This window comes from Varroa jacobsoni, unplaced genomic scaffold, assembly GCF_002532875.2.
Source record: "Varroa jacobsoni isolate VJ856 unplaced genomic scaffold, vjacob_1.0 scaffold_163, whole genome shotgun sequence".
Taxonomy (NCBI): domain Eukaryota; kingdom Metazoa; phylum Arthropoda; class Arachnida; order Mesostigmata; family Varroidae; genus Varroa; species Varroa jacobsoni.
Window position 1 is genome coordinate 90,880 of NW_019213065.1, and position 24,903 is coordinate 115,782.

Genomic DNA, 24,903 nt, shown 5'->3' on the forward strand with positions numbered 1-24,903 from the left:
AACAGTTGACGCTGCCGCCAGCGGCTCGACGTCAAGGACAGTCGACAGGAAAAAAGAAACGATGTATTGGACAGACGGTTCACCTTTAACGCTCGGGGGCCATTAGACAAACTTTTCAGAGGCGCCGCGATGCCATAGAGGCTGCGTTGCCAGTAAAAAAACAACCGTATCACAATCCGTACACTAGTTAATCGATACGTACGTTGTACGAGTAATACGTTGTGCAATCTGTATAGGATGCATACGGGAACCAACTCAAAGGTAGCAATCGTATTATTACTGTAAGCTATCGTTTTCAGTCTAAGCGTCCAGCAGCCAAGAAGTTTGAGCAATAATACTAAGATATCTAAAATACACTGGAGCATCAAGATCTCTATTGATACTTCTGTTTTCCCTATTTGTTCATAACGTATTATAGGACCTCCTATTTACAGGGCATAGTTGTAACCACGTCATTAATCTCATATAGAATACACGCAGTTAATAGAAGCAGTCATATATTCACGTATGTTTCTACTTATTTTCAGGGTAAACAGTCATCGACACTAATATATTGTGTTTTTTTGTTTACTTTAGATTTATCCTTCTACAAGGCTGCTGCTTGCTCTATCAGCGTGCTGTAGGGGCATTATGTTGCGCGAGAAATTTCAACTTGAGGGAACTCTTCAAAAGTGCATTTTTCAAATGAAAAAAAAAATGTATTTTCGGCACGTTTTGTACCACGTATTTTCTCGAGGCCAAAAATGTTGCTGAAGTAACCCGAAAAATGACGGCTTTGAGTGGCTTGCAGAAGTATGAAAACAGCGTTTGGGATCTAGAGGACGTATTCCATCCTGGCCAATCGCCTATGTTTGATGACGATTGCTTAAAGGCACCTTTGAAGGCAGGCGCATAACATAACGCGTCATTACCACAGGAACAAAAAAGGTGCGATGTTTTCTATTCAGTGAAAAAAACGTACGTTATTTATTATGCGATATTTATTATTCAGCAATACATTTTGAAGTTTTTAGCGTTATCCGTCGTAGCTGCAAGAAAATAGAACTACATACAGAGCAGTCGTAACTTTTAGGTCAAAGTACGTGCAACTGAAACGGGATTGTTGATTTCGAGCAAGAAATAAAAGAACCATGCTCTGAAGTAGGCGCTTCATTTCGGCAAATATGTACGTAAAACGTTTGTAACAGTAATCTTCTAGCCAATAATTGGACTAATTATCTCGTGAACTTTTAGACATTGTCCAGAGGAGCAGCAAGCAAGAACAGAGCATCGTCTATTGCAAAACAGAAGAAGAATTAACCTATGAAAAGTTTTCTTAGAAAAAAAAAAAAACTTCACCAGACATAGCAGTACGTTATGTGAAACATATCGTTGTAGATAATCTATTTTCATTTAAATACAAGATATTATCAAAGTACATTTTCGTAAAAAAGAGAACCCGAAGGCTTTTCCGCAAACTTCTAAAACGCAAATTGATATAAGGTATGCGCAATTCAACAAACACCTTGGGCGTTTCGTCAACCTTAAATTATTTCTGTACCTAATAACCGACAGCCGCTTGTCCATAATAAGGTGTATATACAAATATTACATCAAATCACGTAAAGAACGTAAACGCCGTCTTGTGGCAGTGCTTGCGCTTAGCTTCGTAATTGAAGTCCGTGTGAGCTATTGGCATTACGAATTTTCTGCAGCAAAAAAGGAGAAGAGACAAGGTCGAGATTTAGACCCATACCTACAGCTGAGGCAACACCAGTAGAGGGATTTGCTGCTTCCACAAACCGATGACCTTTTAGAAGTTCGAGAAAGTAGTTCCTGCATGAACGCACTCCCTCAGGCATCACACAGGGTAACGTGCCTCGCTTTGGGCGCGGATCTTATATCCAGCTGACGCTGGATATAAGATCCGCGCCCACAGGCTTAGGCCTAAAACTACGTTAAGACCGCTTCAAACGAATACTACGGGAGACTATTTTTCAAGAAAGGCAAAGCGACCCTTTAGTCTTTGTCTATTCTTTCTGATGATATTATACTACACGGCCAGTGTGCTTAAATAAACTACTCTTTTTGATCAGCAGGCTCATTAAACTGAACAATTGCTGACCGTTTCGTTGTCTAAAGTAGAGCTTTTCTGGGTTGTCCTGATTGGAATTGAGGATCCCTTGAAGCCGAGTAAAGCAATTAGTTTGAAACTGGCTGTAGATTGAACGAGTAAGGACTGATAAGTGCCATAATATTAATACTGGTGCTAATGATCTTATTTCCGATCGCACAAAAAGAAACACAATTAAGCTAGCCGATATTGGGCCGCAAGAGGCCACCGGCTCAGTGTCACACTGGCAGGCCTTTGCTCAATAAGGTTAGGTCTCTAAAAAATACATTCAGGAAACATCTATCACGGCTTTGTTTATCGATATTCAAATAACAGCAATCTATGAAACAATCCCATCAAATAAAGCATGTACCATTCTATGCTACCACTTCTAAAATGCTCCTGCACGGAAACAATGCGTTAAATTAGTTCTCAATTAATTCAAATCAATGATAACTATCTGCCGAGTCTCAAATGCTTTGCTTTAAGTGTTACATCCGAAATTATATCCATTGGTAGGCAATCGTTACTAAATAAATTGTGTTTCTTCGCGACTTCTAGCGTTCTTTCCACATGTATATGTAGATATAATAATGTAGGGACGTTATTACTGAATCATCTATTTTTTTGTGACAACATCGACCTGACGTTCATCATTGCCGACGTTTTGTACCTATACCTGCGTATAACGCGAACAGGACCTTTGCTAGTGTTTCGCGCGATTGTACTCCCAATAGTACACAAAATACGTCTCCACATGAAGTCTCGCCGATATCGTACAACACCTCTGCGTGGGTCTTTCCACAACTGGATACTGTGAAAAGCTACGAAACATTAGTTGTAGTAGTAACATAAATAAAACAGAAGCTTGCTGGATAATTATTGGCTAAGGTTCTACATTCGGATTCGCTTGACTCGGTCGTTCTGACATCTTCCATCGTTATTCCGACCCGACCGCGATATGTTGTTTTACAGCATAAAACTGCTGATAGTTAGCGTAAGGCACATCCTGACAATACACGTGCTCAAAATATCTTCTTTGTATCTCTATGGCCATCATCCATACAACTCTGTTTCTACAGGCAAGCTGTCACAATGGAGACGATTTGTCGCCGAAGATATCGACATACGTGTCAATGAATAGCACACAGCTTAAAATAGACAACTCAATGGTTTCAATGCGTTGTCGTAGTAAGCAATCCGGTTGGAACAGATCTGCCGTTACAATATTCCTAGCGCGCTATTCAACGAGATGGTACACGTTCAACCAATATCAGATATCGGACGCTTAGCGCGCTTCGAACCTAGGCTTTTAAAGGCCTATGTGTTCCTCAAAACGAGGTCAATTGACTTCGAAAGATCTTCACGTTCGACGAAATCGCACAGATTGCCTGCAAATGTCTAGTCATCTCACCCATACCTTAGCATAATTTCTTGCTTTGCCCGTTTTCAGGCCTATTGTGTTTAAATAGCGGGAACACTGTGTTGCTCTGTGAAGGTTAAATTAGACTGATACAATAGTGAGTTACGTTTGTCTAGCTTGGAAAAATATCTAACCTACGCATCTCTAAATGTTTTTACAAACGGATACACCCGCTATTGATCCGAAGTACTGATTCTGGACTGCCTAATGCTGACTCTCAGAGACAATCGATATACTTCTTTGTCTTCTTGCTTCTATAGGGTAGGAGAATAGCTTACCCAAAGTACTTCTCACTCCGTATGATTATTACCAAACAAGTTAAAGTACAAGTTGCTATTGGTTATTGCAAAACGCAGTTCCTTAATAGAGAATAACTAGCAGCATACGCGTATAAAACGCGATGTGGCGCAAGATACAGTTATAATTCGCAATTTATTACAATAACAAAGTAAAATATTAGTATTTAACATTTGTATGTTGAATTTCGACTATGTCGACTATCATCATCTACAACTGGGGGACTTGACCCCCTTTACTAGTTCCTTAGGTCTTTACTGCCTTACCTGGGTGTGTGTTTGGTTTCAGCTTAAGTCATTTATGCTTGTCTTTAATAGCTAATAACATAATTTAGCGAAGTACTAATTTTACAAGGGTTCTGATCCCTTGTTTTCGGTAAAACGTTAACTGGAAGAAATTGATGTTATTAGTGCGCATTAGTTGAAGTTAAGTGGTGGTCGGTGACGTTCGAGCGGCACCTGAGCCCCTCAATTCATAGCTCTCATCCTCTGCCAAAAATATGCGCGCACTAGCAAATGGGCAAACGAAATTAGGGGACAAAGCAATGAATCCGGCGGCTTCTTTACAACTGGTAGTCTGCAGTGTCATAAAGCGACCTATCCCGGTCTGCCCATCTAGTTGCTGACCCAGAACAGTTAAGAGCGTGGTCTGTAGCCTTCACTATTGCTACCGCTTATGGAGGTACAGCTGAGGCTGCAGTTTATTACCTCAGCACTGGTGCTTCCGTCGCCTATCGCTTTTATATGGGGTTTTCTTTGTTGTCGCTACTGCAGCGGCAACGCTGCGCGAGTAAGGACGATTGCCATAAAATTATTCTGTGTGCGGCGATAGGACTTCACTTCATTCGCGCGACTGTTTGCTTGCTTCTTCGCAGTGCTGCTACTGGTGCCCGTCCGAAGTGTCCTACGAGGGCCTTTTTCGCTGCTATCCATCGTAGCAGTGGTATCGTATAGAGACAGCGCAGGAGGAGAAAATGGCAAGACGATAGTGGGCAAGTGTGGACGGGCGACAATGCTCGCCGGCTATTCACGCTGTACGATTGCATTCGGGGGGTAAGGGACAATAAGAGAGAATCGCCACTTACAACAGCCGGTAACTCACAGCGTAGAAATACATACATGGACACCGAGATCCATATTCCGCTGGCAAGAACTGTAGCAAGCCCGGTGACTCACTTTCTCGTTCTGTCCTAACGTCCGCCCTCTAGATGTAGTGTTAGTGGAAAGTTCAGGAGGGGCGTTAGGAGAAGCGGCGTCCCATGACGATAGGAGTGGCAGGAAGATAAGGTTGACATTAGCAACTTGCAGGAATGCGGTAAAGGACCACCATCTTCTTTCTGGCTGGGTCACTATTGGCAAGCCAGACAATGTTATTGGCCGGCCAGCTTCATTGGTGACTTGGTCTTGTTACGAAAGGGTACAGGACGTTGTGTGTGCCGCACACCAGTAAGCGGCCATTATGGACGCTGTGCTATGAAACTCTATACCTCAGCGGGGCGCATCAGAGCGACCGCTAGCCGCTGTTAGGAGGCAAAGATACATAAAGTTATGTAGGTAATACGCCCCAATATATTTACCCCCACCAAGTAGCCAAACAGCCTATCAGAAATTTAATCTATATAAAAGTGCCAGCGACGAAGTGAATCATCGTGTCGTTGTTATTCTTGTCGATGAGCGAGAGCTGGAAATTATTTCACAACAATGGCATCAATAAGGCAAGCCACTTGAGAGCTGTTTTACTATCTGAAATTCGCAATAAAAGAAGACCACTGACTTAACTTCGATTCGATTACAGTTACGTAAACAAGTACTAGACACATGCAAGGATTCCTATAGTGTGATCAAGTTACTGGAGTCAACTTTCGATCTGTTTAGACTTTAACCATGAGTCTTGTATGTATTATAACGGTTCGTATCCAGTTTTTTTATGTGGATGTCGTTAAATTTTCTCTAGGACCTGTTATGGCAGTTTATTATGAATTTGGAGGGAGAAGGGTCTCGGTCGGCTTACATGTCCACTATGACAAACACCGCTAAAACCAAAAAAAATACGGCATACACAGGCATAATTTGATTCATTAAAGAAGTTCAGAAATCTTTTATCTTTGCTATGAACAGTACAATATGTTAGGTTCAAGGGAACCTCCGGACGAGGCCTAACACGCAGATTGGTGCATCCGCCATCCAGGGATTGATTATATATATTAGGACAACAAAGCATATATTGCATGATCGAAAGCCGTAGGTATCTTTCAGGTGAGATAGCATACTATTGTTCCGAGCATGCCCTCGAATTAATTCCTACGAAAAAAAAACCTTTTTCATCACACTGGTCAATGAAATATGTCAGCCCGAAGCAAGCGATTTAATACCAATGATCATTTCGAGCATGCAACAGATACTTGAATTGTATTGTAAGCGATTTTTCGTCCAATTTATGCTTTATCGACTAACCAATAGGTGGCTACTTACTTTAAAAAAAACGGTTTCAGTCAACAAGTAGTAAGGCATTCAGACAGACTGCGCTGCAGAAAAACATAATGGCTGCCTGCGGCATAAAGACCATGCGCGAGGATATCTTTTTTCAAGCACATTATCGGATTTTACACGAAACCGGCTGGTTGACTTTCTTGTTTGTACGCCCCCTGTCTGTCGAGGATTTAAAACCAAGTTCCTACCAACCATTTACTCGAACTTCTAACGAACCCTTCATAACCTAGAAGAACAACTTCGCGATTAACCAGACGTAATAGATGAGTTTGGAACCGCGTTAAACTCCCTATTGAACCATCGAAATCACCAGGAATTATATAAAATGGATTGTGCATAAACTATGTGCCAATCTTAAGTTTCAGTGAATCTCGCAAGAACGCCTAAAAAGATATTATCTTTATATTTGTAGGGCTATCTGCAAGAATACGAAACGTTATTGTATGATACATCTCATGAACATAAATAAATTTTACTGAACTAGATAACATCCTCGCTTAGAGTAAGTAGAGACAGCCGAACTTTAAACAAATAACTTGTTTGCAAGCGCTATTTTCGGTACGTTTACAATATGCGATCTATACAAAACACAAAATCTGACAACCCATTAAGGTCGGTGCGGAGGGGCGGGGGGCGTCGACCTTAGTAACCTTTTATCTGTTGATGTAATACACGATATCAGAAAACACGGCTTTTAATGCTATATGTTTAGAAACGAATTCAGTATGGCTTACCTAAAGATTTCTTGTTGCGACTCAGGCCGTCCGAGATAGCGTGAGAAGATTGCACTGCTAACGATCTTTAAGGTATAAATTTCGGTTATATGAAAAGCAGTTGCCATTTCAACTTCGAAAGTCCTATTTGTCGAAAGTCCTATATAACAACAAGCTTTGAAGCAGAACACAATCTTAAGTTCAGCACTTAATGGCTGAATCTGCGATCTGTCCTCCTAAACAATATGTATTTAGGTTATTATTTTAGTTTATGTTCATGTAAAAAGACTTGTCAGGCTCACTCGTAACCTTAATGTGATCATCTATTGTTATTCCAACATGGCGACATATTTGCGCCAGTACAAATTTGATGAAGCACACGTAATAGTCAAGCGTCAATGGTTGTATCCTTATATATTCATTGTTATTAAGCGACTAGATTGCCCTGTAAAATTTAGGGTTTTACAAATACCGAATCACATGTTTAGCATAGAAGCGCAGAAAAGCCCATGAAAACTGTTCCAGTTTCGATGACCCGATTATTCCAATCGTATAGAGTGAGTGTAATGTTTTGGATGGTTTATGGTCATGGACATCCTGAATAGAGGATGATACCGGTGAACTTATAAGGCAGGGGCAAAGGGCAGGAGCAGAAGGCGCGACTAACATCGCCCACCAAGACCCTTTCGACGTTCATGTTATTTCACTCGTTTCAACCAGCTAACATTTACCGCTTTTGCCGTTGGCACTGGGCAGTCCCCTCATTCTAATTTTACAGTTTGATGGCCAAGGTTGCCCTCGTCCTAAGTTCAAATGACTGTGCCATAACTTTGTCATGGCTTTTGCAGAAAGTGCGGCCAACGTATCGCCTCGTCTATCAGAACTCTTAAACCAAGTCATCTCGAAACTTACGCGTATCGAATATGTCGAAGAGTCAGATTATGGCAGAATTTCGATAAGAATTAAAGAATGCGCCTGGAAATGCTTTGCCTAAGCGAAAACGGGCCTGATTTGGAGCAGATAGCAGCTAGTATCTGTAACATACTCATGTATGATTCATTCATTTACATTATGAACTAACTAAGTAAACGTTTTTTTTTTTTATGTCACCGCATTTCCACGGGGGCAGATGTCGATAGCGGAATATGGAACACCGATCCCGATTGACTCTTCCAAGCAGAACTTTTCGCTAGATAGGCTGACATTGAATCGATTAGTGAGTATATCTTGATTCAAAAATAGCCGCGTACAGCATGAGAAACCAGCTCAGGATTTTTTTCCTAATTAACGAAATCCTTTATCTATATAGTGCCGCATTTCCTTCCTTGAGGCTAATAATTGCAACTTTGCCACTCTTTTGCGGATCGTAAATAATGTCATCACATGGCGGTGACGTGTACGTAAATTAGCGTGAGCTGTACGGCAATACGGAAAAGTTTCTATTTGTTTCATGTGGTTCCATCAAGCTCATTGGTATACCTGTCAAACGATTTTTTATGCCCTTCTTCATGGCTATTTAATAAAGGTTACTTTACGTACAATTTTTTTTTTTCGAATTTAATATACTTTTAAAAGGCAGCACCGTTCTCAAGCACTTTGACAATAAGTCATCAGCATGTGCTTTTATCGTTGAATCTCTTAGTAGCGGGTGTTGCTTGCTTCTGTTCGTTTTGCCTACGAAGAACATACCCAACTGTGCTCATTATAAGGTATGTGGGTTACCTGTCAAACTTAGCTGCCCTACCTTCGCTCACCTGGTGAAAAATTTCCATTTAATCTGTTCAGGACCTGATTCGGGAATGAGGTGTCATTCTTTTTTAAAGAAGCGTTTGGTATCGAAACCTGTCAAAGAGATAGTTCTAAAGTAAACTTCAGTTGATTTCTGGTGTTACGTAGTCGTTTCATTCGCGAGCATCTATTAGTAACGTTACGTCGAACGCACTCCAGCACGTTTGTGTCTACAAACTAAAGTATATATTAGACACGCTTTGCTGATAGGAATAAAAACAGCCATCAAGTAAATAGACGGTGTCTAGATAGCATAAGTTTCACGCAGAGGAGTAACTTAAATTATCTGTTCTGTATAATATACCACCTAATAGTAGGGTAAAGGTGTTTACTTACGTGGTCCATTATCATCGATTTCAATTATTATTTACTGGGATAACAGGACAGAGAAAATCAAATTATAAACTAAAGGATTTTTTGGTAAGTTTTTTTAACGCACATAAATTTTTTTCTAACCTTGAGCACTAGGGATACATCCATAATACATAATAATATGTAGTGGTAAGTTGATTTTATCTATTTAACCGGTATAGTAGCGTAATGATTTGGCAAAAACTTAAAATGTGCAGAGTTGATTTAGCTTTATACTAAAAATTCTATCACAGAAATTATTTCTGCACAGTTTCCAGAGTACCGGCGGGACGTGTCAGAAATGCTTGAAATGACAGTATTGGTTTTATTCCCAGAGTTTTTTTTTTCTAAACAAGCCAAAGAGTTGGCAATGCAGTAATTTAAACTGAGCCGTGTGGTACTAACATATAATATGATATAAAGTCAAATGCTATATATTTTTTTCCGTAAACGTTTAATAACTGAAAATATAAAGACAGAAGTATCGTGTTGGAATATACATTTTGGCTTCCACCTTCCTCTTACGTTTCGATTGTGTGGCTAGTTCTATATAGAGTTGTTGTAATTTCGTTGTACAATAAGCAGACTTCCATGTTGGCTTGGGGTTCCTGATTCTTTCGACAACACTCTATTTTGTCTTTCTACCAAGAACGAACGCTGTTGAAACGGTCCGGGCTGTATGGGCCTTGTACAACGTGGACTCTATTACTAAAAAGACTGCTAGAAGGGGTTTGCTATGTTCAAAAATGAAATTCTAAAACTGGAAAGTAGCCCACCGTGGTTGGCAATACAAGGACGATGAGAACTTCAAATGGCGCACATCTCGTTAGTTGGCTGAGAAGATGAGTTTCGAACGTTAGACTATTATCAAACATCTTAAATGTATATAATTTTATCAGAAACCGGAAACCTAGGTGCGCCATGGACTAGCTGAAGTACACAAGACAAGAAGCCTAGGCGCTGACCCGCAGCGTCTCATGCGGCGCCAGGCAATACACAACTCCAGTGATAGATTTCTATAAAGAACTGTCACCGATGATGAAAAGAGGTCTCTCCAGGACGAAATTAAGCGGAGAGAAAAACCACATCCCCGCCGCAAACGGATGATAATTACATTCGGTGGAACTAGCAGGGCCTTACGCAGTGAGAAACACTTGAATAGAATAAGATTATCAACAAGAAGTTTCTATGGCCTAGTTGTGCTGAAAGGACGAGGCTATCCAACAGAGCAGACCCGATAAACAACATAAAATAATCCTTATGCAAAATGAGTAAGACGTTCCTCTACATTGCCTTTCGTATTCTCCAGGGCTCACTCCAATGGATTATCACCTTGTCGGACCGCAAGTGAATATAATTGGAGATCGTACATTTGAAAGTATAGAGTATGACGAAACCTCGCTGGACGAATCTTTCAACACCTTGTTTAAAAATTTATAACGGTAGGACGAAATCAATAGTTCAAAAGATGGAAGAAGGTCGTGGGGAGTAACGTTGAATACATAATACTTTTAACTATCTCTCTACCATATCATTTTCTATATAATAAAAGGTCATAGTCCATGGGACTGCTTGATATAAATTTACCCCTTAGAGAGGACAGAAGGAGTTGATTTTTATGGGATGCTGAAGTTTTTTCCTAGGGAGAGGTGCGGCCAACATTTCGACACAAACTTTTCACACTTATTGCGTATTTATATTTCACTGGGTGTGACAACCCCTCGCCCAAGGCAACGAAGCTAACCAATGTTTCCTGTTATCAAGAGCGAGACGCAGCATATGTAAACCCGAATTGTGTCATGTGAAAATTTCGTTGAAAAGTGTGTAAATTAAATAAACATGAACAGTTGTGAAGCCAGTGTTTGAGTTTTCACGATTAAGGAGAATAATTCGCGCGTCGAAGCCGGTAAGTCCGTATAGTTTGTCTATCTACTAAATCCTTGATATCGTGTTGTTATATCCAGTTTTTGTATGGTTGAATCCTGGGTCGAAGATAAAGCCGCTCAGATGAATACTTTTCTTCCGGGCGAAATCCATCATAGAGGGCTTAACTTCTTACGCTCTGTTGCTTTGAAAAAGTTGGTCATTTGGTCGGCAAGCGTTGACAAGTTGTAAAAAGTTTGGAAGTTGTTTGTTTTTTTCAAGATATATGTAAATTTTATGGGGGGGATCTCCACGTCAATCGATAGACCTCGATGAGCCAAGTAAAGATTCGTGCCCTCACGGCTACACTGAGTTCCTTTGAATGAAGATGGATAAAAACCCAGCGTAACATCTGTTTTCTCATGTGGGAATAGAATGAAAATTTGTTCCGAGCGAACTTCTGGTAACTATCAATTAAAAACTTTAAGAACTTTATTTAACGAACATTCTTATTAAACGGATTTTGTTCTCTTACGCAGAAAAGGCCAAAACCAAATATTGCAAATGTGATAGTGATATAAACGATTCTTCGGTAGTAATGGGATGAAAGTGCGTTTTGAGCTGCTTTCTTGTTTTTTTTTTAGTGAATTCTTGATAATTATCAATAGAAAAGCTAAGTGACTAATATGAAACCTATTTTCAGAAAACTGATGCCCTGATTCTTTTTTTAGGGAACAAAAGCTAAAAATAAAAAAAAATTGTGTAAGTATTTATAGTGAGAAAGCAAACACAAAACATCTTCAACCTTTGAAGATGCTTGAGAAACAAGATCAACATGCCAATCAAAACCAAATAAGTTTATTATGTTAATTCAATTGAATATATGCAGCTGTTTATTATAAAAAAAAAAAAAAAAAAAAAAACTGACGTTCCAAAAATAGGATCAATATAAACTGCCTAATATAAATAAAAAAAAAAAGAAGAAAGACAAAGAATACGTCCTAGGAACAAGGCCAATGAAGTAATTTAAGATATCCAATAGCCAAGGCTATTTGTGCGCGTTCCGAAAACATAGCAAGCTGGCTAACACTAAAAGAGCCTTCAGATCACATGGTTTAAATATATTAAATAAATCTAGAGTTGGCTGAGTTGCTTGGCGAGCATATTAGAAGACGCTGATAAAGTACCGACCGAAGGGTAATGGGCTAGATTGGGCAAAGTAATTGCAACGACATAGCTGTCAATGTGTATTCGACCTACAACTTTCGTTAGCCCAGATGGAAGAATCAGATTAAGTAAGTTAAGCAGGAGCGGAAAGAAGCCTACTGAATCCGTCTAGTCTTGAAGACTATGAAGTCTTGTAGAGCGGGCTTATCCAATCCAAGACGCTGCGTTAGAGGTTCCTTCGAGGTACCCCATCGCCAGCGCGAAATGCCATTAGGCGTGTAGAGGTAAAAATTTATTTTTCCTTTAAATCACATATAAATATATTGCAATCGTTACAAACAATAACTTACTGACGATAATAAGACGACTAAATCACGCCGTTGTCGTGGCACGTAGTTCAGCCCGAATTGCAACATGGCTTTGTAGACAATCTATGCAAAGACGGACCACTTGTGCGATGCCGAGTCCATCTGCCCACTGATCAGGTTTTACGTCCGACACTTAGACATGAATTACTTGCCCCTTAAAGACTACAGCCCATGTTACATCAGCTTAAAAGCATTGCTATGGGATAGCTGTCAAAGCATGCAAAGGTGTGATTTAGGTAGATATAGTGTAAATTTAGGTTAGGTGGAATCTCCTGGATTGTCACCGTGTACACAGTGGAAAGTCCATCTTACATGCACAAGTGGAAAAAACGTTAAGAATTTAGAAGTCGAATTTAGTTGTAAGTTGCTGAAGGTAGCGGGATGCTTGTTATTGTAATGCATGAACGGATTAATTGCAGCATAACAATCAAGTTACTGGAACATTCGTTTCGGTACGATTTTTCATTGATGTATAGGAACATCACGTACAGCACTTCGATTGAACCTGGCGAGGGCCCTCTATTTAGGTCAAAAATAACCCTGGGCGATTAATGCACAGCTCTGAGTGCATTGCCATACCTCTATGTTTCGAGTTTTACGTCCGGTATAGCCGCTAAGCATTTTATCAGATGGCTAACTCCCAACACGAAAGGAACTCTGCCGATGTCCAACTTCGAACCCATAGTCTTTGGGATTAACAGGCAAATAAATTACCCACTAATCTGTCTGGGTATAGTAACCACACCTGACACCGTGCTGCCAAGCTCTAGCTAAAATTTCAGCGCTGGCAAAAATGACTACTAGACATGAATAATCGGAAGAATAGCAAAGGAAGATAACGAGTTAAGGAAAATAAACAAATAAGGTTCAGAGCTATTTATATGACGGCCATGTCGCTTCACAAGTTTGTTGGAGAAACGTCAGCTAAATTTAGCAAGACCCATCCAATAACGATTTCCAGTAAAGACAAGTCCTTGATTTTACATCTAAACAGACATGATCCCGAGGATTTGTTCGCGTAAAGCAATTAGCTAATAATACTAAATTAGCAACGACACTGAAACAGGGCAATAAAATATGATTACTGTGACGGAACAATAGAACTTGTATGGCTATGTGGGACGAGATAACAGAATAGATTTACCAGGGTTTCAGGCGAACTTCAGTCGGACGCTTGCAAAGGTACCGGTATGCAATCGAACATTATGTTCTGACGCTGGACGTAACGCTTCATGTCACACAAACATCGGAACAATACTGATCCGATCGGCAAAAAAAAAAATGATCCGTGCAGCAGGGTAACTGTAGCGCGATAAATATTGCCAATAGATTGACTGCATTAGATAACGCAATTGATACTGTATGATCTTAGGAGAATTGCAACGAATGTTGTAAATCTGCAGAGGTATAATTTACTTAGGTCAATGTCATTTATACCGCACTAGGCTGATGAGATATCTGCAAAGAGTAGCGCGTTGGACGGAATAACTGTTTTTGTTAGATTTATTAAAGAAACAAGCTAGGCAAAGCAACGACAGGACGTACGTCTGGCCCTGCTTGAATTCTGCTAGATTGGCAGGCGCACTTTTTGATAGGTGAAAAAGTTGGAATTAATTATTTTCCCCATTTAGTAGCAAATCTAGCAAGCCATGCGATGTCTAAGACTAGAACTAAGGACTTTTGTCCCGCATAGCAGCACGTAAAAAAACTGTCTGTTTTGCCATTAATCTACCTTTGAGATACCTGAGGTGCTGTTGTCGCTTCTTTAACAACTGTTCATTTCTATCAAATGACAAATATTACCGCTCGTCGTGGTCGACTTGAACAGAACGTCTGTGTGCGCGGCTGAGGATCGATCTGCTATTCAAGGATGCCCATCGGTACTAGTCAGGGATTGCAATGCACGCTTTACGCTCTGTTTTTTGATCGGTGTCGCTTTGTCTTCCTACTTTAGAGCTCGCGCGAACGAAGATTAATCGTCTAAAACAGGCCCGCTTTTAAATGGATCGTTGTTAGCTATCTCTTCACAAGGGAGTTACAAGCATTGTACCCTAGGCGCACTTGTCCTCCGACTGCCCACGGCAACGACTACGCATGCTATAGTGGCAGATATCTTTAAGCACGGCTACACGGCCTTCACCGGTAAAAATTTACTTTTTTCGCAGAGTTTATTTATCCCTAAAAATATTATGGTAGCCGAGAGCCTTCGTGGATCAACCTAGCCCTTCATAAAGTTAGTTGTTGTATCAAGGATAATTAAGTAGAAAACTTTTTGGTCCCATCTTTACATGCATGTGTACATGGAAAATCATCTGGAAAACTACACCGTAGACGTACACGTGCATTTGCATGAGGTGCCTGTCCTGTGGGGACATACTTGCCCCGTGCGGTATCAACAGAGAATGGGGACCGGAGTACGTAGAGAGGTCCATTTGGAGTGTCAACTAGTTACCATAATGGAATTAATGGAGTGAAAAATACGAGCTCTACGTGTAGCTGTTCAAACATAACAAAGTAAATCTTTTACTCCTACGTCACAGAAAGGCCGCCGACTCGTCAATCTAAACGAATAGAAGAGGTGTATTGAAACACCATAGGTGACACCAAATGTTGGAATTACTTATTCGGAATTGTCAACAATATAGGCATCTAAAAATTTAGCTCCATAGCATTAGTGTTCCTAAGCAAGGTGTGAGTATGGAGTCCATAATGACTCCATTGGTTTTCAAAAGGTTCTTGGTGCTCTATCATAATTATACTAATTAACTAATTACAAACATAAAGGACTTGAGATTTTCTTATTGGCCTTTCTCCGTAGACGAAGGATGACGGGTTGATTTTCAATTCAATCACTTGAGATATAATGTTGAATACGAACAGGTCCCAAAAACGTTTCGACTTGAACCAGCTGGGCAAAGTCCCTCCTTGGAAATGATAAATGTTCTATTGGTTGCCACGATATCTCTTAGCAAGACCGCTTTTGAAGTTCAGCCGATCAACTTTAGTCGAACGCAACATTAAATCTAATTTGGCATGATTTTTATTTAGGTTTATTCAGAGGCATATGGTTTAGCATGCAAACGAGTAACGATTAAATACTGATAGATACAGAGTAAACGTCAATGCAAGTTATGATATGAAGCTCTTTACAAAATGCAAATGTAAAAGTTGAAACAATGTAATTATCGCAATACTAATTATACGCATCATTTTGGAATCTACCAGCGCCGACGTGGATGGCTCGATCACTCCCCCTTTTGGCGTGGACTTACGTGCTGACAATACCGTTTATCACTAATGAAAAACAATTTTGGTTCTAGCCTAGAAGCGAGTATGCCTATGTGCCAGTAGACTGAAAAATTGGATCAGGCCGTGTTTAGCGTACGACTGCGGTTCTTCCCCTTCAGCCCAACCCCCCCCCTCTCTCTCTCTCTCTTCTCCCATTGAAGTTCGTACCCTTAAACAACTCCGTGGGGATTTCTCAGGGATTTCTCTAAGCGTCCTCTAAGTCTCCTAGACGTCATTTATTACAAGCCGTTGTCGATAACCATGCCCATAGAACCGTAGAACTGAATCATAATATTGAAGTTAGTTCAAGCGTGTTTTAATCAAGCATGTGACAAAAGGTTTTAAAATACTCCTCGACTCGTTAACCATGCCACAAGAAGCTGGTAATTACTGACACAGGTAAGTGGCCAAAGGTATTATCTGTGTGTATCATTCAGAAGAAGAAGAAAGAATCTTCGTTGCCTGAACATTTACCTCAACTTGCAAGATGCTCCTGTATAACAATACGTTGTTTATCATTCTTAATCGACCTCAAAAAATAGGTTCCCGCCACTCTGAGTCTTCACGTGTTGCAGTTGGTTTTGGTATTTGTTATTATGTGTAAGCTGAAAACTCCCTGACAGGGTAGATACGGTACGACAGACTTGTAAGCCTTGTAGTATGTTCTCCTCTTTATCAACTACAACCGCAAATTGAGTCTGATCAGTTATTTCTTTATGCATGATACATGGAAACCCTAATAGGCATTCTATTTCCCATAGCGTCAGTTATTGAAGGATTAATGGGGCTGCCAGGCGGCGATATTTCTAACTATTATTTATATTACGCTTTGTATTTTGTGATCGTTTGCACCTTCAAGTGATGATAACGATAAGGCGCTAAGTAGCTATAACAATGTCTAACATTATCACTGAGTGAATAGACGAGCTCACGCTACAAAATAGAAGTTAGCAATCAATTCCGGAGGTCTATCTTCAAGCCTTCCGCTCTTACTAGGCGGCACACTATACTACCTAACTAGCGCTATTGCTATAAATCTTAGTCGGAATAAACCAGAAACCGTATGAATGGGGGGTTGAAGCTGGCTGTTTTCACTGGCCAAGTTCAGCCCCCCGTTTCGCACAAAATGAACTTTATGGGATAATTTTAAAGACAAAAACGTCAATGATAGAATATATAGAGCATGTGTGTATCCAGTTTCTTCGTGCAAAAGGTTGTATGGAGAAGATTGTAATACTACAATAACACCTAAATTAGTACGTAAGTAGATTTATGTCACCTCCTATCCTAACTAAAGCATTTGCCAAGATATTAATGCTTTGCTCAACTTACTATACCACATCAAATAATCAATACGGTACAGCTAAAAATTCAAATCGAAAAAGCACAATTGTGGTGACGTTGTTGCGTGGTGTCTATTGGCCTCATACCAGTCCTTGACCTTGCGTACGTTTGATACGTATTTTTCGCTATGTTCTAGGCGCCGAGATCCTAACTGAGACTGCAAGGCTCGTTGTGGACAAGATCATCCGAATCCGAAGAAGACCCTGACGCGCAAATAGCAGTTGCAGTCCTGCGTACGAGGTTATCAGTGCTACTCTATCTATGTAACCCGAGCGTAAAGCTCAGGCAAACTATAGTACGCCGTACCATGCACCGTACATTTCAATCAGAAAGATACGTATGCATAGGTCTCGCCTTTCACTCAGTCACGTAGTCTTGCGCACGTATGCGGCCAATGACGTTAGGGTAACCTGATAACTCACTCAGGACATACGCGTTATCGGCTGTAACCCACTGGACTTGTACTAGCTCCGCCCCCTTCACCCATCTGCGCTGACAAGCTGAAATCATGCATCTTCCATTAGCCGTCTTTGGACCTGTAAGTGGGCAATGGGCATGACTAGAGGTTGAAGCTCGGAAGTGATCAGGACTGATTAAGACTAAACGGGAAGATCACATCAATTCGTGTACGCCCCGTAGCCGAGTGAATACCAAAATTATTTAAGCTTAAGCCCGTGGTACTATGCGCTGGACTCGTCTGGTGCTAGTTATAATTTGCCCTGTCGCTTAATAAATACAAATGGAAATATTGTTTTTATGAATTAGGCTTTCTATTCTGGAAAAAAAGGCGACACAGTTACGAAGCGCTGCGGATTTTATCTTTTTTAAAATGAACAGATCTTATGTTTGCGTTGTTTCGATCCTCCTACCTCTACTGAAAAAAAGGTTTTATTCGATTGACCGTAAGCTGGAAACGTTTCATAGCAAGTTACTCCCAACACTTGAAACGGCCGCGAGATGCGCGTATATTTTACTTCGTAACCATGCAAAACCGCCGCCATTTGTGTCCCTCCGTTAGCAGTATTCGTAACATTTCTCTTTCATGAAAAAAAGCCTCCCCTTTTTTTGTTGAGCCCTCAACGATCTCATGTCCCTATATTATTACCAGAGCTGCTCTTATTTGCACCTTTAGCGGGCTGAACTATTTGCTAGGTTAGTTTTCGCTTCATATCCTAGCCAATTACGGTTAACAGCAGTCGCAAAGAGGGGTATATATAGTACAGATAAGTCAAATGTACATATAAGCTTCCAGCACATACAAGATAGATATGTTTATATATCTTATGAATAATTAAGGTCACGTTTTTTATTGACGTTATAACATCAAATATCACTTTTTGTTCGGTAAATTGTCCTGCTTTCCATATAAGAAGCAATTATTATAAGTTGAATTTTTCACACTGCTCTAGCGTCGCATCATACGGCCGACGTCCAGCACGTAATAGACGGGCGCGTTCCAAGATCCGCATGTTGTTAGATAAAGCGACATGGCCGTCATGAGAGCTGCTGTTATGACGAACCGTGAGATGAGTAGAACGTGCAATCTTCACATACATCTTTCTGTCTGGCCATTGTTAGCTGCCGAGTCATTTTTTTTTCTCACCTTCGTGTACAGAGGCATAATACCTCTCCATTTCTCCTTAACTAATGTACAACTCTTTGCACACAACTTTCTATACTAGCAACACTTTGTCAATCTGTACAAGTTTATATTGTAAGCTGCCGGGGTGCATATGGGGTAATTGGTACATTGCTTCATTATTATGAGCGTGTTCAATTCACGTACAGGACGGTCTCGTACTTGATATCATAATACCAGTTCCGCAATTTTAATCCGGCTTAAATATATCAGTCGTATAAGAGATTCATTTCAATAATGGACACGATCGTAACACGGCAGGAGACATTTTACGAACAATAAGGAAAAACAAGCTTTAATCATAAAGCGATCTTCGTCTGACTGATAATTAATCGTTACCGGACGAGGGATAAAGATTAATAGATTTTTATTTTCACTAATATATCTATATTGTGAAATTTCTTGATACAAGGGCCACAGCAGGCTAACTGAAATTGATCCGGTTTTAAAATACAGTTTACCCTTCGACTCTGTCACGTCAACGTTATATTTCGCGCAGTTCCTTTCGACAGAAGCTCATGGGCAAATATATAACTTTGCCAGACGAACTCAAATTAATCTCAGCTCCTCAAATCAGTCGCTGTTGGATTTTCGATCTTTGTTGCCTCTAGTCTTCCCGTTGCGGATTGGTTGAACAAGCACGTCTCTTGGCGTTCTTTGATTTGGCTAATTTGAATTGCAATTGTCTCTCGCAAAAACAAATGAGCGATACCTAGTTAGACGCGTTGCATAAGAGAGAGATACAATATTCGTTATAAGCGTATTTAGCCTTCTTGTAACTTAGTTCAATTATTCCAGGCTTGGGGATAGGAATAGACAACTTACAGTGTCTCGGTCATTCATAAATAAGGTTTTAATTACGATTTCCAATCGCAGCAGTTGTCTTCCTAAGCTCCGGATCCACGTAAGCGTAACGGTCCACATCAATGGTATATATAGTATGTTCCTGATACTTATCAAGGCTTTCTTGGAGCTTAAAACTTCAACACGACTCACCTGTAGCCATGGCAGTGTCACATTTACAGGTGTATGTTCGCCGTTCACGAACCCAACCATAGTCCTACATGCTGTACATGTATTTGTGCTAGATGCTACAAGATGCTGGCTTTTCGCATAATTGGTTTGAATACAGTGTTCTGCTCTCATTCAGGAGATACAAAAAGCCACAAAGGACAACCCACGAAGCGGACACTAACAATCGATCTTGATTATCCAGCTTGGACAGGCAGTAAAAAAAATCGAGCCGGAAGGATACCCTCCCTTCTCTATACTGAACAGTTGTTTCTAGAGAAGCATTATTTGATCTTAACTTGGTTATGGTTAACGTATTCGACCAGCCCCTAATGGACTTCTATAACCCTATAGCTGGGCGTCCTACTTAACATATCAATTTCATGTTGTAACAAACGACAGTTTTACGATTTGGCGATCGAGAATTTGAGCAACATGTCTAATAAAGGACACACAAAGCGTCCTTTTAAGGACAAAGCCAAAACTTCACCGTCGTATCGGTCCACTGATTTGAATTGCAGCTCTGTGCTCGTTCAAGTTCTAGTCTCCTTTAGTAGATCTCAAAAACAAGAAAAAGAGCATACCAATACAGCGTAAAGCGAAATGAACAATCGATTGTTGGAAATAGAATCACTCGTATTAGAACTGAGCCTTTTTATCGATTAGGTTTTTGTTAACACAACATATTTCCACTTGTCCTTTGGGAGATTACTTGACCTTTTCCGTTGGACTACCCCACCACGCATAGCGCCTAGAGCAAACGGACCATAATGTACATCAGGGAGAACCGTTACGTGGTGACAACTGTCTGCCGTATACTCACCTACGTTCCGACAAGCAAATTATTTTATCCGCGGTCTCGAAGACGTCTGCTTCCCTCCCGGCTATTTGCAATGCACCATTGGACGCGGCCCACGTACGTCCTACATTATTCGCTCTGTTTCTTCTGCAGGTCAACCGCAGAGACGTCACACCTACAAACTGCTGTAGGCAACGCTGTGGTTTTACTGCGGGCTCGTAGTTTACCTGTGACTCGGGTTCAGTTAGCCTACTACACTAAGGTGCAGCATTTCCCCAAGGCCAAAGACAAAGTTTGGTCTGGTACGAATTAAATAACTAGGGAAATCATTTAGCCGACGACAGAAGCGCTAGCCTGTATTTAACCCAACAAACGGGTTGATCAATTAACAAGTGCTATCAAGGCAAAAATCAACAAGCATTCTCCTGCCGGTTTATTTAAAAACGTTGGTTGTTTTTGAGGATACGACGTGCTTGAAAGAGCGATGCTTTGTAGGTGCTCTTAGAATTCATGATCTCTTTTCTCCGCCGAGAAATATACACAAATCTGCCGAGGCCTAGCGACTGCTGTGACGTATATCAGAAATTCAAATAATATGGAAATCTCATCTCCTATACAACGTGCTCTTCTGCGTGTTTTACGCACAAAAGCTCGATATAAACTGAATTTCTGCCAGGGGAGCTATACTGCTATCGAACTTGCTCTTTTTCGTCAGCACTGTTAACTATTCTAACTCATATGTAGCCAATAAGGCTGGTCTGGCACAGCTTTCCAGAAGCACCCTACGCAATTTAGTTGCCATAGATTACTGGGCTTGTGGTACAAGTGACAACGGCAGCGTTCACATATCGTACGTACATTAGCAATGATAAAGCAGAATACGATAACAAACGTGCAAAGAAGATATTTTATATGTTTAAGAAGCTTTTGATAATGTTGTTTGAAAAAATAACAAGGCTTGTTACGACTGGGTTACTGAATCGTACAACTATCGTACGTGTAAATACGAGTGTCAGATCGGGCAGCCCCAATTTATCGGCGTTCCTATTAGCATCCAAGCGACCCATTTACATGAAACGACGATTTTATTCTGTTAGGGCATCTCTCAGCCGTATTCCGTAGCTCGATTTTTTGGAGAAAAATAATAATGTAGCAATTATTTACGCTACCGTGTCAATACATACGAGCACTTCAATAAAATTCTACATTTAATAATACGTTAGTATAGGTTGTCCCGGCGAGACGGAGCACCACTACTTTCGAAACGGTGAAAGCTTAACTACTCCAATCGCCAGTTTTTTGTAGACCAATTATTCTAATGGCACCACCCGCAATAAACATAAACGATAAGTACGTCAAACCATCGACACGTGTTTGTTCTATCCGTTCAACGGAAAACACCACCGGTCAGAGAACATCCGTTCAGTATTGTGCTTATAATGTAATTGTTAATGAAGCACGCCGCAGCGTATTCTCATTAAGTCTGCATCGTCATACCTAGAGAATTCAGCTGATTTACAAGCTCAGACCTACAGAGTTTGCATAGCGAAAAATGTTTATATAGATCGTTTCGTGAACAAGCAGAACTATAGCATCCGAACTGACGAAGACCCACACATGTTTTATACGACAAGAGTGCATCCCAAGCGTCCCTCTGTTTAGGGCATTGTTAGGTTGAAGGCGTCAGTGGACCATTTTCTCTGAGGACACTGCCAAAAATGCACACACAGCTAATAGTGCGATGCATTGGGACATAGTAAGCTACTAGTAGTTCGTGCTTTAAATATATGGCATGGATCTCAAAGGCATGTGGTTTCATGTCATTATCGTGCAGGACGTACCCTGGCCTCGTAATTCCCTAACGACCAATTTGACCGCCGCGGGCTTTAATACCACCGTTCGACCCATTTTCTGGCGTTTTTTCAAATGAAACGTTTATGTGCCAAAACCATCTAAGCTTTGAATAACCCACCTTTAAAAAGAATGGACGCTGTATCGCTGGAATTGAATTACAAAGCTAAATCTTGACTAGAAAAACACAAATGTATTGACAAATGCTTGGAGATTATTTTCCAGGTGTGTTATCCTATCTATAATTTGCACACATCTACTAATAATAATGAAATCAATATTTTATTGATATTATTTTATGAGAGTATTTTATAACAGTACGAAAGGAACTGTTTTATTTATTCAGAATTCTGACCTTCAGGTGATGCTCCGACGCCCATATATTTGAACGGACGAAACCGTCTCTTCTAATAATATCAAACCAAGGGATATCTACTAGACGTACTGGCTATACAGTTAAGCATCTTCCAGTTAGAAACAATAAACGTCGTAATAAAAAAGTTAATTACACGAAAGATGTAATAGAATAAACAGGTTGGGGCGGGAACTTCGTCGTTAAAGAAACACTATGAAGAAAAATTGTATGTGTGTCGGAACTTCTGATAGAAACTCTACAACTGTTATAAACGTGGCTTATTTATTTAGCTTACGACATGGGAGTATGAGAAAGGAACCTTTGCTGTAGCCAATGGAAGGCTCACTAATTGAACGTCTATTTTCAAAGCGGATGACGAAATTCTGGATGCCCGTGGAAATTATAAAATATAAGAGTCAACTTTTTAGTTGTCCCTGTGCTTTGCTTCGGAAAAGCAAAAAAAAAAAGGAAATGTAAGGCCCAAAACAAGATTTGGAAGTCATCAAAACATACGAAAATGCAAAATTTTCCAGATCGTGATTTCTTAAAAATATAATCTGAGACAACAGGCTAATGTGCTATTACAAGCTGCACTAGGGACTACTGAATTGTTTAGGATCGGTCAGAGTTAAGCTAGAACTAAGGTATCAACAAACGCGATAATCAGTGTCATAATTTCGCCATAATTCTCAAAAAATCGATAAGATGCTCAAGCCCTTCAAAATGGCTGGGCTGTAAAGAAGCCTAGTTTTCTGAAGCTAAAAAGCTGATTTCGTCATTAGTTGAATAAAAATTGCCACAGAACGATTCAGTACAACGAGGATTGTACTCGAATGGCTGGCTAGCTCGAAGACAGCTTTGTTGTTTTTCGAAATAAATCAATCCATCTAATAAAAAAGATCGAAAGAAGTCTTCAGCGAACCGATTTTCTCCATTTAAAAATGTCACATTTATTAATGCGCCGTCAATTGTATTGACAGCGCAGTAATACGAGGAGCGAAGTCATGAATGTCGCGCCGGTCTTCTGATTCCTTTATTATTAAAATGAAGGGGAAGCTAAAATTTTTGTGAGCCTACCATGGACCGCTTGCTACTTTACATTGTGCCTCTAATGTAGTGTATCATATATACAGATAGAATATATTTTTAGTGGTCAGCGCAAGCAAAGATAACTATGTCAAGGTAACCCGCACCGGTAGGCCTTGTAAAAATTGGAGGCTTACTCAACTTAGAATAGAAATTTATACCCTCGCCGCCCATCGCAACGCTGGACAACTTAAGGCATCGTAACTAAAATTGAACTTTATCTGAGCCAAAGCTGAAATATCTAAATATATGGATATACTACTAAGTCAGAGTGTGTTCATAGAATGGGCAAGGGACCAGCGGTTTAAGCTGCGGTGACAAGCAAGGCTTTAATAACAATAATTACAGTTGTCGTTATTTTAACAACAGAAATAATGATCTAGCATAGCACATGTCAATTTACTATGGTGGATCATTATTTCTGCTAAAGCAAAAGACAGCATCCGGTAGCATAGGGGATAGTCTTCGGGTACTAACAGATAATGACAAATCAGATCTTTGTTATCTGTTGTCTGTAATGAGGCAGTAAATTTTCAACAATAGGTTTCCAGGCTCGATCTCGAGCTTCAAATTAATACTTATTTTTTCAAGTTACCCAAACGGTTAATAGGAACTCGCTTCTCCGTCCACTCTTTCGCCTAATTCTGTTCATTTGTTTCTTTAAAAATGACGCATTGTGCCGTTGCAGGCGCTGCTATCACTTAATTTCAATCTCCTAATTTTCGCTCGTCTACAGAATAACGTTATACTTTAATTTTCGTATACGCTTCACATCGTGTCACATAGGATTTTTCGGTCAGATGACGCAAAATTTGATCGATCTGCCCCTGCCGGATGAAAAATAGCGTATCGGGCGTCATTTGAATAGAAGGAGCGAACTTTACCATTTTATTTCCGTAAATTTGCGTAAAAATTACACCTGATAAATTGGAGAAGAATATAGCCTTATTATCAACTAGAGTTAATTACATATGTATTT

At 40.2% G+C, this 24,903-nt stretch overlaps 1 long non-coding RNA gene across 6 annotated transcripts in view; it reads left to right on the forward strand.

The window, feature by feature from the left end:
- LOC111270636 (uncharacterized) overlaps window positions 1–24,903 on the forward strand; it is a 77,250-nt gene that overhangs the window by 41,247 nt on the left and 11,100 nt on the right. For 2 of the 6 annotated variants that reach the window (XR_015314999.1, XR_015315002.1), the window contains exon 3: window positions 577–2,646. This is a non-coding gene — a long non-coding RNA (uncharacterized LOC111270636). Of the gene's footprint in view, window positions 1–576; window positions 2,647–17,319; window positions 17,722–24,903 lie in introns of those variants that run through there. The other 4 variants (XR_015315006.1, XR_015315005.1, XR_015315003.1 and 1 more) reach the window with 3 other exon arrangements.